The sequence below is a fragment of the Erithacus rubecula genome, assembly GCF_903797595.1.
Source record: "Erithacus rubecula genome assembly, chromosome: 9".
NCBI lineage: Eukaryota > Metazoa > Chordata > Aves > Passeriformes > Muscicapidae > Erithacus > Erithacus rubecula.
The window spans coordinates 5,757,965-5,770,643 of NC_136660.1; the positions used below are offsets into that span (position 1 = coordinate 5,757,965).

General features: G+C 43.0%; 1 long non-coding RNA gene across 2 annotated transcripts in view; it reads left to right on the forward strand.

Annotated features, from left to right (window-relative positions):
* The window catches only part of LOC306805223, a 103,903-nt gene that overhangs the window by 85,631 nt on the left and 5,593 nt on the right, over nt 1–12,679 (forward strand). The window contains exon 3 of one of the 2 annotated variants that reach the window (XR_013775150.1): nt 9,247–9,335. The exons of the other annotated variant lie outside the window; for it this stretch is intronic. This is a non-coding gene — a long non-coding RNA (uncharacterized lncRNA). The remainder of the gene's footprint in view (nt 1–9,246; nt 9,336–12,679) is intronic. 2 annotated transcript variants of the gene reach the window in all.

Sequence of the window (12,679 nt, forward strand, 5' to 3'; positions counted from 1 at the left end):
GGAGAAAAAAAAAATCTGTGATTGATTAAAGTTTCCAAAGGGCTTCTTGAAAAGGTGCATGAAATACACCAGAGGTAATTTAGATGGTGATCATTGAAGCCCTCTACAAGGGAACAGAGAGGAGCTGCCCCATGTCCTGGCATGGTGCCCAGGGGCAGTGTGCACAGTGCCTTTGGTGGGCAGCACCTCTGGCTGCCCGGGTGTGACTCCATAATCTGCTCTGCTCACCAAGGCATGGAGCAGCTGTGGACTGGGCAAGACCCAAGGAGTCAGGAGACTCCTGAAAATCTTGAGAAACGCTGATATTGTGCAGCACAGTCTTGCATACTCTGGCTTTCACATGTGTTTGGGCTACAAGGTGTGATGGCAGCACGCTGATATTTCTTTGACTGTTTTTTAGGTGGTGAGTTTCTGCCCCTTGGGAGAGGTACACTTATCCTTTAGTGGGTGTGTGTGGCACAGCCAGACACATTTTGTTTTCTACCCCATATTTGGTTGTCAATTCAGGGATGTTTGCAAGCACAGCACCCATTTAAAACAATGTACAGTTTTTGTTCCGTTATGAGAATCACATCATAGATTCTCTCTCTCTAATATAATTTGCAACTAAAAATAATTTATATATTGTCAGCCAAAATGCAAGTCATTGCCAGAATATGGATAGAATACTAGAAAAGTATGCATTCATGCTTTAAAAAAACCCTAATTTTCTCTCAAAATTTCAGCCAAGAAAGAATTAATTTAGCATCTTAATATTTCAGTATATTTTGAGATTATTTATTTTCAAAATTCTGTGTCACTGGATAATCAAATTTCATTTTTAGATCACACTACAGCTTTTTAAAGTTGTAAAATAGAAATTAGTGAAATGTGATACCTTTTACAAAGATATGTTGTCTGTGAGGATGAAGTAAAAATAAAGATAGTGAAAAAATGTGTATCAGGGCTGCCTCTTAATGCAGTCTGCCGCAGCTGACTTCCAAGCACCTTGACAATCTTCATCTTAAAGATATTTAATGATTCAGCATCACTCAAAAAAATTACTTCTTTTTAACCCAATTTTACTAAAAGACTACCTTGACAAATTCACAAGAAAGAAAAGGTTACAGTGTTGTGGTTTAACCCTAACTGAAGTCAGGACACACAATCAAGTAGGAATTATTTCCTTGGTTATACATTGCTTTGTTCATATTTTTCATAGAAACAGATGAAACTTAAATTCCAAGGCATGATGTGAATGAAAGTGATAGTCTAGTCACAAAAGTTTGTTTCATTTTTTTTTTCCCCCCGACTGTATCTCTTTTTCCAAACGATGTTTATTTGTATTGCTGTCTGAATGGGTTTGGACACTGACCTTATGACGTGTCCCTAACTTGAGACCTCGCGAAATGAAAGACAGTTTCCTTAAACCCCAAAAGGAAACAAATTAGATGGGACCGGGTATTTAGATCACGTTGTGCAACAAAACTGAAGGGAAAAGTCTTTGGCTTACCTCCAGGCCAGCTGTGGTTCCTCAGATGTAGCTGACTCAGAGCATATCAGACAGTTCATGCTGGAAGACATGGTGACAGAGTGGTTTGGGAAAGGCTTCCAACTTGCGTTTGAGCAGGCAGGGAGAAGAAAAACAGTGCAAAGCTGTGGCATTTCTTCTAAAATTCAAAATAACCTGTGTGATGGGGGACTCACAGGTTAAAACACATAATTACAATACTGAACAGTTAACAGTTTGTGCCTGAGTTGCACTGGTCTAAGCTTCAGGACTCATGTCAAGAGCTGGGCTGTGGAAGTGGCTAGAGGCTACAGTCTGTTATGCTTCCATTTGGAGCTTGCTGAAGCCATCCCTAAAAATAGTTACTTGCCTGAGTCACAAATTACCAGTCTGAAAATAAATTAGATAAGTAGCCCTGAATTTTAAGTATGTTGGGAGCTTTCCCCAGGATGTATTTTGGGGAGAGGGTCCTCATCACACATGAGTACCCGTGGGCTTGGCAACAGCCTGGGACGGGGGCTTTCTGGGCTGCTGTGAGCTCTGATTTCTCCCTGCTAAGTTCTTTTATCCTGTCATCACTTTGAATATGAGTTTAATTCTGAAAGAGCAAATAATCAGGGCTGTCCATGAGAAGGATCCAATTCCTACTCGTGGTTATTGCCTGTGCTCCATGAGCACTCAGCATCGCTCCTTCCCTGTGTGATAGATACGGCAGTAAGAATTTGGAGGAAAAATCGTCATAAATTACTTTAGGCATATGCTGTCTCCATTCACCCTTAAGGATGCTGCCCAAAACACTGTTTTTCCTAAAAATTGAAGTGTTTCTTTGCATAGAAAATGGAAGGTCTTTAAAAAAATTTGTCTCTGTTGGTCCATGTCATACTGTATCTTTTAGGCAGAGGATCCAAGAATGGGACTCCTTCATTTGGAACATTAGGTTGATTGAACTGATAGGTGTGAATAGTATTTGCTTTTAATTTGTTCCACCTCATTTAAAAGAGATAGTGAAAGGGTTGAGTGGCTTGCCTCTCTCAGGTGTATTGTTTGTTTCACATAGTACCCCTCTCTTGGCACTGGCTGTACTAGTGACTGGAAAGGGGAGGTTTAGCTGCTGTAGTACCAGTTGTTGGGGTAAAAAGTCAGTATGGGAAATATTTAGCCCTGAGCCCCAGAGCTGTGGAAAGAGGTTGGCTGTTTCTTTAGGAGTGCTTTCAAAGAACAAACAGAAGATTTCCAACACCCTCCTGTTCTGATAAGTAAGAATATTTGTAACAGTGTTTTTCAGACTCCCTGCTTATGTAATTACCTTTCTGACAGAGGGGGCCAGGCCCATATTCTCAGGGTCACCTGTGTCCCACCTTCCTGGTGCAGCAGCATTCAGGCACACTTTGCAGAGAGCTCCACTGGCTCAAACCTTGGTGGAGCTGTGCCATCCCAGAGAAGACCTGCACTTGTGATTCAGATTTGGGATGACAAGTTTTGGTTCATCTGGATTCTGGATATCATTCAAATCAGCTGTATTTACCATTCTTAATAATAGTGGTTACTTATCTGTGGTTCAGTTTTGCAGTTCTCCATATGTGTTAAGTATACAATTTCCTGTTACATTTTAGTTGGCCAAAATAGAACTGACATTTTTCATACAACTTGGTTTTTATTTGCTAATATCTGTATAAAAGACTAGATTTATGGACAGTGTTTCGGAAGGATATCCAGCTTCCCCCAGACCTGAAGCCTATAGATGTTTAAAGTGCTGAGGAAAGACTGACATCCTTCTCTTGTCCTGACACCTTCAGCACAGTTAATAAGGCCCTACTGTCTGTGGGGACAGACAACAAGAAGCAAGATATACCCTCCACTTCACTGAGTTAACTGTGGGTAGCACCTCAGAAATAACTGCAAATAGTTAATTGTCTGAGTGGATCTGCTCTGACTATCCCATCATACAGGAACAAGTTCGCCTCTGGACTTCTGAGGTCACTGTTGCAGATTTTGAACACAGGCTGTGGGAAGCACAGAATTGTTTTTTGTCTACTAGACCCTGAGAAAGGGTGGGTTTGGACTTCCAAAAGTCCAGGAGACTGCTGTCTCTGAGAGCTGTGAGAGAAGGAACTGATGTCAGGGGCAGACAGCAGCCTAGGTAGGAGCCTCTTGCAAGGGAAAGTGGGACAGGATGGAGAAGGTAGAGAAGAGGTACAACTGAAGCTGCTTCCCATCCTATTCACAGCATGGCCCTTCTGCCTGAGCTTGGTCTGAAGTTTGGTGTTGCAAGGAAGGATTCCAGACACATTACTCATTTGTGTTAGTCTGTTGACCTGATACTGTAAGCTGGGAAAACAGACTTGAAACAAAGGGGCCAGACATGAGCGAACAGAATGGTAATGACTTTACAGTAAATGGTGTCGTTCTGAAGAGGTTAATAATATGCTCCTATTTTACTGAATATATTAAAACTCTTGGTTAAATATTGTATATTACTGGAAGGGAAATAAAATTTTATTTCAGTGGGAGCATTTTAATTTTATCACATTTCCTTTGATTTCCTTCAAGTCTCCAAAACTGATTTTACAGGATTTTCAAAGTTGATAGCGTATATGTAGTTTTTCTAGGTTTGCTGATGAAAAAAAGAAAGCAAGGCTTCAAAATTAACATGCTTAAAAATCAAGCCCTGCCAAAACTTACACATGTGCAGTTGAAAGCCTGCAAATATTCTTTCTCCATGTACCCATTCAAACTGCTCACATGAGTAAAGTTAAGAGCTTAATTGCATGCAGGTATAGTTTCCTCAGAATTAGGTAATTTGGTTTCTGAGACTGTGAAGACCTGGTGTTATGCAGCTCCCATGACTCCTGAAATAAGAAAGCATTGTAAAGACTGCACAAAATTACTTATTTTGTTAAAATATTACTGAGTAGAATCCTCCCCACTCCGATTCATATAATTTGAACATTACATAATTTCATCTAAAAGAACTGCAGGTTTATAAACTTCTTTGTGCAGAGACATATGAAATGAAAACTAATGAGGTTCAAAAGTTTTCTGAACATTTTTTAAAAAGTTTCATTTCAGTTTCCCATCTGGAAACTACCAGAATTGAGGGGGGAAGGGCTCTCCAGTTTCTTCCACAAGATCCTCTTGAGATCTTTTGTTACTGTGAATTCGCCCTCAAGAACCCACAGAGAGTCAGTTCCCAGATGTTTTCCCACACGCCTTTTGGGACAGACCCCTGGGAGTTTTCCCACCTGCCTTCCCTCTGGTCTCTGCCATGGCACAGGTTAAAACAAGGGGTGAATCCCATCTTGTGGATGGGACTGAGTTATAGCAATAGCTTTTTGCAGCACCAGCTGTCTTGCAGTGGTGGGCTGTTCCTGCCTGTGCTGTGGGCAGGGCTGTGTGAAGGCAGCAGTGGCTCCTGGTTCCAGCCACCAACCTGCCAGTGTTGTTCACTCTCCTTCCTCAGGCCCCTAGGGTCTGTATATCTATCCTGTAAATATACCCTCATTCCTTGCTTGTTATTTGGGTTCACATCCTTTATAAAACCTCGAAGTTGAGCCTCTTGCATTAGTTTTAACTGAGACCACATTTATCTCTCCTATTGAAGTGATTTTTCCCTGTAAGCAATTGTGATGTTAGAGATGAGCAGTTAGAGATGACCTTCTTTCCTGCATGGTATTGTCAACTGTTCTTTAACTCTCCTGCCTCGTCTCCTGATGAAAATAATTTTCTCAGACACCTCATCAGGCCAAAGTCTGTTCTTTCCTCATGCGACAGGAGCCCTCTGATGGCAGGGTTCTCCCATTTCATATTAAATTAATTACTTGATTTAACATCTGCTGGCTCCCTGGAGCAGTTAATTTTTAATATCTCTTCCCAGTTTCTGTAAGATGGTTGTTTTTGTGCAACAGTTCTGGCTCCTGGGAGCCTTCTTTCCATTGCAACAACCAGTAGTCTCAAAGCATTTTAACAGAAATTGCTTGTTATTTACTTGTGACAGAACCCCCAGCTTAAGCCAAGATCCTTTTAATTGTGTATTTTCAAGGCTGAATATTGATTTTTGGGGTAACCAGTTTTGGCCCCCAAACTTAAGCTGGTTTATGTTGTTCTGAATTGTTGGAGTTCAGCAACAGGAGTTCATCCTCCGGGGAGCTGGGCAATATGCCAGAAAAAGCTATTTAAAGTCTCAAAGCAAACAAAATGTTTTCCCTTTGCCTCGCAGCCTTTCCTGCTGTGTATGGACTTTCACACAGATTGTGTGTGCTGAGGCTGGAGGTGAGAAGACAAGTGAGGTGCAGGGAGTGTACTGCAGAGATGAGTATTTTTCCTAGCCCGCCTATGGTGGAGGGAAGCTCTCTGCCTGCTGCCTTTCCCTGTGCCTAAGAGTGTGTTTCTGCCTGCTTCTGCACACTGGCAAATACAGAGAAATGCTCAAGCTAAAGAGCAATAGCTTGACTGCCCACTTTGCCAGTGCTAGTGCTGCCGAGAGCCAGAGTAGCAGCTGCCTTGTAAAATGGGATCAGGGCTCATGTAGCAGTGGCTGTGGGTAAGGGAAGATAACAGACCATCCCAAAATATACCTCTCTCCCCGGGGGAAGCAGCAGCACTAGCCAGGCTACGTGGCTCTGGGCTGCACTACCTCTTCCTAAAAGCTGTAAAATTCCATTTTCCTTGACTTTGTATACCCCCCAGCTCCAATGAAGAATCAGCATCCTAAAGTTAGTGTATCTGAAAGAGTGTGACAGCACTTGTGGGTGGCCAGCCTCCTCCTTCCAGTCCTGCTCCATATGAGTGAGTCTGACTTATCCATCCTCTGCCAATGTCTGCCCCAGCTGGCATCTGCCTTTTCCCCCCTCCCACTGAAGTTCATATCTCATTGTTCTTAGAAATCTCCAAGTTATTTAAATCATCTGCATTTAGCATGTATGACTCCTGATGCTTCATATAACTATTAGCTCCTTGTCATCCACATATGGCTGTCAAATTCACATATTCCACCAATAAATAACACAGAATAAGTAATGTCACTGATAAATAGGGTGAATGGCATTCACCTCAGTGCTGGTGCTGGGGGAGCTGAATTGATCCTGTTTGCTGGCTTGCTGCTGCACCTCCTTAATGACTTGCTGCTTCTGGGATTCAGCTGGGTTTATATTCATCTTTATTGTACTAATAACTAGACAGTAGTTCTTTGCTTTCTGTGAGCTACCTCTGTGTCAGAATTTTTGTTAAAGCCTGACAAATGACTGCTATTCTGCCACAGAAGTCTTCATTTTTACTATCTGTGCTCAGCAACTGCTAAGCTGAAAAAGAGCAATCATTGGAGTAATAGGTCCTAAACACAGTATTTGCTACATGAGTAAAAACTGCAAACAAAAGCCATAGGTGACTCACTACAACGCTTTGGTGTGATGTGTTTCCAGAGGTTCAGCAGCCAGCAGAGTACTGTGGATGACTCAATATACGAGTGCAAAGGAAAATAAATTAAGTAGCAGGAAATGAAGGAGAGGCTTGAGCAAGATGCTGATAAAATTACAGCAGAAATGAAACCCAAGCACTCTCTGAAGAGCTGAGTAACGTGTGGTAGAACTGTTAATATACCTGACACAATACTTTTAAAAGCAAAATCCCATTCATTTCCTCCATTAGATTTGTTTCATAGCAAGCAGGACATGTAGTCAGAACAGAGCATTTCAGGCAATGCAAGATGTGCTAGCGAGTGACCAGTGGCTGCACTTCCTCCTGTCTGGCCCTGGTGTTGGGGGCGAGGAGCTGGCAGAATGCTGTCTGTGGAGTAAGCACCTGCAGGCAGGGCTGCCAGATAGGTCTCCTGCAGGACACTGGGGTCTCCAGGAGGCCTGTTGGCTTTCACCCCACTTGGAAACAGCCTGAGCCTGCTGGACTGGCTAAGGGGCCAGCCAGATACCGCACCCCAGCCAGTCAGGACCATGTAACACATCTGAGCACTGATTTAGAGAGCAGCTGTGCAGTTGCCTGGCTTCTTCTTTTGTCTGGCAAAACCTCTCTGCAGCTCTTGAGAGAGGTTTTCTTTCCCTTATCTCCCCTGGTTTCCTCGTGGGTTACCATGCTCTTCCTTTTCTTGCCTATGGCACCCCTTTGGTCTGGATTGCATTTGGCCCAATGCACTGGCTGCGTCTCTGCCCTCTGTGGCAGACCCCATGGTTTGGGGGTCTCCCAGTTTGGGTTCTGTGCCACTACAGGGAGATCTGGAGAGCAGCAGAAGAGAGGAATAGCACAAGCCTGTGGTCACTGCTGTCCTCAAGTGTCACATATATGTTTGTTAGCCATGGTATTGCCAGCACAGCTCTTTTGCTGGGCTGTCGTTTCACAGGCTGTAGATTTACAGTGAATCATGTTTGAGCATGTAATTGCTTTATCTTGTAGTAACAAATCAGGTTGGACAATGGAGTCCAAATGATAAAGTACCTAATAAAGAAAAGTGAAAAATCAGATTTTGTTATATATTTGGCTTTATTAAGTTAAGGAGCAGCAGAATTCAGGCATCTATTCTCACTGCTGGTTTTTTTCCTGGTCAAAGCTGGAAAGTCAGACCACTGGTACTGTCAAAAAAAGCAGACTTTGGGAGTGTTATCTCAGCAGCAAATTGTATCTTTCCTGAAAAGCAGTGGGTGCAGACAGAAGTGACATAGGAAGTGTAGATCTGCCTTCATGTGAGCCTCACATGTGTGACCAAGAGGCCATCTTAAACAGATGGACCACAGGTTAACAGTTGTACTGTCCAATGAGGTTGTTTGATTGAGGTACAGATGGTTGTAGTGACAACATATTCCCATGTTATTTTATTCTTGTTGCAAAATAGCTCCTCTAGAAGTTGCTGCTCTGAAATTTTTCCCTCCAGAATTAATCTGGAAGTACTCCAGAATGAGCCAGAGCAAGGTAGTCACTACTCCCAGTGATCTTCACTTGCTAATACTGCAGGCAAAACTGGGACTCCCAGCAGCCCAGCAGCACTGCTGCTCTTGATGCCTGAGCCCAAATGCTTAGCCCTGAGCAACACAGCATGAATGCTCCCCATGGGGTTATGCAAAATGCTTGAGGGTACAGATTAAACCCATGTGGGGAACTGTGAGCACAGGTGACTGTTTTCTTCTGCTTTATTTTCTAAACAGCATCATTTAGAGGAGGTGTCCTTTATTTCTCTAGGAAATCATGTCTTCAGGCATGGAGATTTTTTTTGAGAGTAGGCAAATACTGTGAGCATTCATTCTAAATCTGCTGGATTTATTTTTAGACATGGGCCATTATTGAAACAAAAACATTTTTTGGATGTATGAAAGCACTCTTCCTCTTAAATAAAATGCAATGTACTAGTATAGATTAATACCAAAAAAGAAAAAAAAAATAGCAAATAGCATTTCTAATTGGTCTTCTGAACACTTGAATATGAGATAGGAATAAGTGCTTTGGAATATTTTTAAAGGATGATGCTGCTGTTTTCTGACAGTACTTTATACTTGTCCACAATGACCTGTTTGTTTGGCAAAACATCTAATGACCTGTGAGTCAAGCCCTCTGGCAGACCTGCAATGTTTCCTGAAAGTACACACATGAGGAGTCTCCCAGGGACTCTGTGCTCCATGTGTTTTCAGAAAACAAACTCTACCAGTGTGACTTTTTGAAGAAGAAAAATTTCTCAGATTAAAATAAGGCCGTTTTTGTGCCCTTGGAGGGTAGGTCCTTCCCCTGCCTTGTTTTTGAGTCTCGTGCCTCCTGTATTACAGCCTCTGGCCCACTTCTCTGTGTCTGCAGGCAAGCCTCCATCTCTCCATCACCACTGAGACTTCAGGGTCCTCCCTGTTCCTTCCAGGAGGTATGTCAAGCCTTCAGGGTGTTGAATCGTCCCATTTCTCTGTCATGCTTCTTCTACAAATTGTGGGGGTCCTGAGCTCTCTGAAGAGGGACAACTCCCCTCTCCTCACAGAGGATCTGAAGTGCAACAGTGAGGGCAAAGCAAATTGGCAGCTCCCCTCCATTACCTGCATGTCCAGCTGGGATGGACTGAGAGCAAATACACAAAACAGAACTGGGCCACTAAATTTGATTACGTGGATTACTCCATCTTTTGCAGAATGACTGTTTAATGCATTTTTAGAGCTGAATTTTGGAGCCTCCCTGACTTTAGGGCATGATGAAGTGATAGGAGTAAACATGACAGCATAGTATTGCCATGGCAATTGTGTTCTGTTTTGTATGTTGCCCTTTTGTAGTGAGAGATCATGGCATTTGTATTTGGGAGGGAGTAAATACAAATTGTTGTCAATCTACTGTAGAAACTTGAAACTACTTAGTAATGTCCAGCTGCACAAGGCTGTTTGTTTGCAAGTTTATTTACATTTGTTTTATAGTCAGAAGCATGAGGAAGTGCACTGTGGAAGGGAGCCAGAGTAGATCTCGATCTGCCGATATGGGTTGAAGTGCCTAGACAGAAAAACTGCATTTCTATTTTTTCTCTAAATAATGGAAAGGGGGAAAACTCTAACATCTTTGTCTGTAAAGACTTTGTTTATATGAAGGAAAGTTTACACAGCTTGTAGAGAATTAATTTGTAGGAAATTAAACCTCTGTATCTTCATCTTATATACATGGTCACTATCTCATTCCAAATCACACCACCACTTGGGTAAAAACTTTAGGTTTATCAGGAAGATTTCAGGTTTCAGAAATAAATGCTTTTAATCTTAGATTGAGAAAACATTAGAAAGAAGAAATAAAAAAAAAGTAGAAAGAATAAATGTTTAATCTTACTTTTAGACTTTTTAGAGGAACTTAATCAGCAAGTCCAGTTTGTCTACTCTTTGTTGTGGCACACAATTAATATTGGTGCCTCCTGGTGCATCTGGGAGCCCATTTTGTGCTGGCTTTACTCTGGCAAAGATGGGCAAGGGCTACATTGGTCCCAGCTGGCAGCAGCCGTGTTGCTGGGTTTGGGATATGGATGCTGTAGGGATGCTTAGCTATGCTGGGCAAGAATGGGGGAGGCAGGGCCAGTTTGTGGCCATGGGAATTGGGAAAGCTGTCTGAGTCACAGGAAAGCAGCATCAAAGTGATGACCTGGGCTCTGTCTGCTGCTTCCCACCAGCTAGTAGAAGGTCAGGAGAAAGCCAAACTTTCCAGTTAAAACTGAAAGGGAAGCTTATAGTGTTTGAGGTCACTTCAAGAATGTAAAGAAGACAGACTCCTGAACAAACTTTTTATATCCTCTGATCCTCTGCCTCTGCACATCCTGCTCCTGTGGGCAGTGGGAATGACAAAAGCCTGAACTATACTTGTAGTATTTTTTATTCAGGCTGCAGTAAGAGTTGCCTGGCATTTTATGGGAGAGCACATTTCCATGGATCTTCAAAAACATTTGTTTTTATCCATAAGGTTTGGGTAGATGCCAGCTGCCATCCAAAGTGTCTGTGCAGGTGCAGCAGTTAGCTGAAACAGGTATGTATGTTCATGTTTGTTAAAGGTACTTGTCATAAAAGAACACAGTACCTAAACTAAAACTGCATCCAAAGACACTTGAAATCTGTGGCCAGTGAAGATGTTTTGGTGAGGTGCAGAGGAGTAAATGGATCAAAAGGTCCAGCTGCACAGTCAGAAGTGGCTCTGCCTGGCTTTGGGAAGCTGCTGGGCTGTGCCATGCTGTGGGGCCTTGGCACCCCACACTGATGCCATGTGGGACTCTGAGCATGGCTGGCTTGCTGGTAGGCTCCAGCCCTTCTGTGGTGCCAAGTGAAACCTCCTGTTGGTCAAAACCTTCTTCATACCTGGAAGTAAAACCCCAGTTGTGTTCATGGGATAAACAGGAAGAAAGCAAAAGTGTCATTTCAGTGTTTTCAGTAGATTTCCCCTGTCTTCCCCAGGGAGTTCAAGTACTTCCTTGGACTTGGTTGGTCTCTGCAGCTCTCGTGGTTTTCCTTGTTTAGTCTGGCAGAGCTTGAAGTTTTCTACTGAACCATTACCAGGCACTCATTACAGCATCCACTCCCTCCTGCTTCATTTCGCTCCCATCCCCAAGTTGTGGAGGTCTTTTAAAGCCAAAGTAAGAGCAGTGATAGATAAATAAATAGTGCAATCCAGACTCCTGTGAGGGAGGATACCAGCTCAGTAACAATAAGGGTCATAAACACAAAGGAAAGACAAACAGGAAATAATGGAGAGGTACAGGTCAGGACACAGCAGGGGTTGGATGTGAATGGGACATGGAACTGGCAGCTACATTGCCAGCTGATGGCTGCCAGACCTGGTATCCTCTGATCCAGGCTGCAGTGGGTCATGGTACTCTGAGTGGTGGGGTCCTTGAGCCAAAGGGAAGTCCATGTGGTGCTGCTGTGCTGCCCCAAGGGATCACCCCAAAAGCACAGTCAAGAGGTGCAAGCAGTTCCACATGGAGACTTGTTCTCCTGCAGACCATGCTGGAGGTCTGCCATGGAGTCAGTCCAGCACATCTAATGAATACTGAATTCACTGCATTTTCTAAAGAAGAAAAAAAATTAAATTTGTTTTCAAGATGGATCATCATGTCTTTAATTTTTTTTTTTTTTTAATAAAGGCCAGTGCATAGCAGGAACCTCTGCCACAAAAAAAAAAAATCAATATGAATTACTACTCTGCAAAAGACTAGGCACACATACTTGCTGTGGCAATGCCCAAACCAAATCCCATTTGTGCAGGGAGTACTTAGCTCTTTCATAGCATTTGTGGCTGCAGTGGTAGTTGAGCTACTACAGGAACAATTGATGAGGCTAGCTGACATCAATACTTGACAAGAACTTCCTGTTTTAGAAGTAAAAATAAAAATGGCAGAGCTCCCCTTGCTTGGCCACTCAGAGGTGTTAGAAGAACAGGGAAGATAAGGGAGTGAGTACCAGTGGATGGGCATCAATGTGAGCTTCTCTCACCTGACTTGGCTCAGGTGGGAATTTTGGAGCACCAAAATTCCTGGTGCTGGCTGCAGCCTCTTTTGCTTCTCCAAAGGCAGGCTGACCTCTCTGTTGCTCTATGGGTTTGGGCAGGAGAGGGTTTCTTTTACAACCTCCTTTCACCAGAACACTCTTCTCCCACAGCCTTCCATCATGGCATTAGCTGCTTGTGTTATCAGAGTTCACCCCCAGTTACTCTGTTACTTGGGTCTCTGTCCAGGGAATATTAATTTCAATAAGAGGA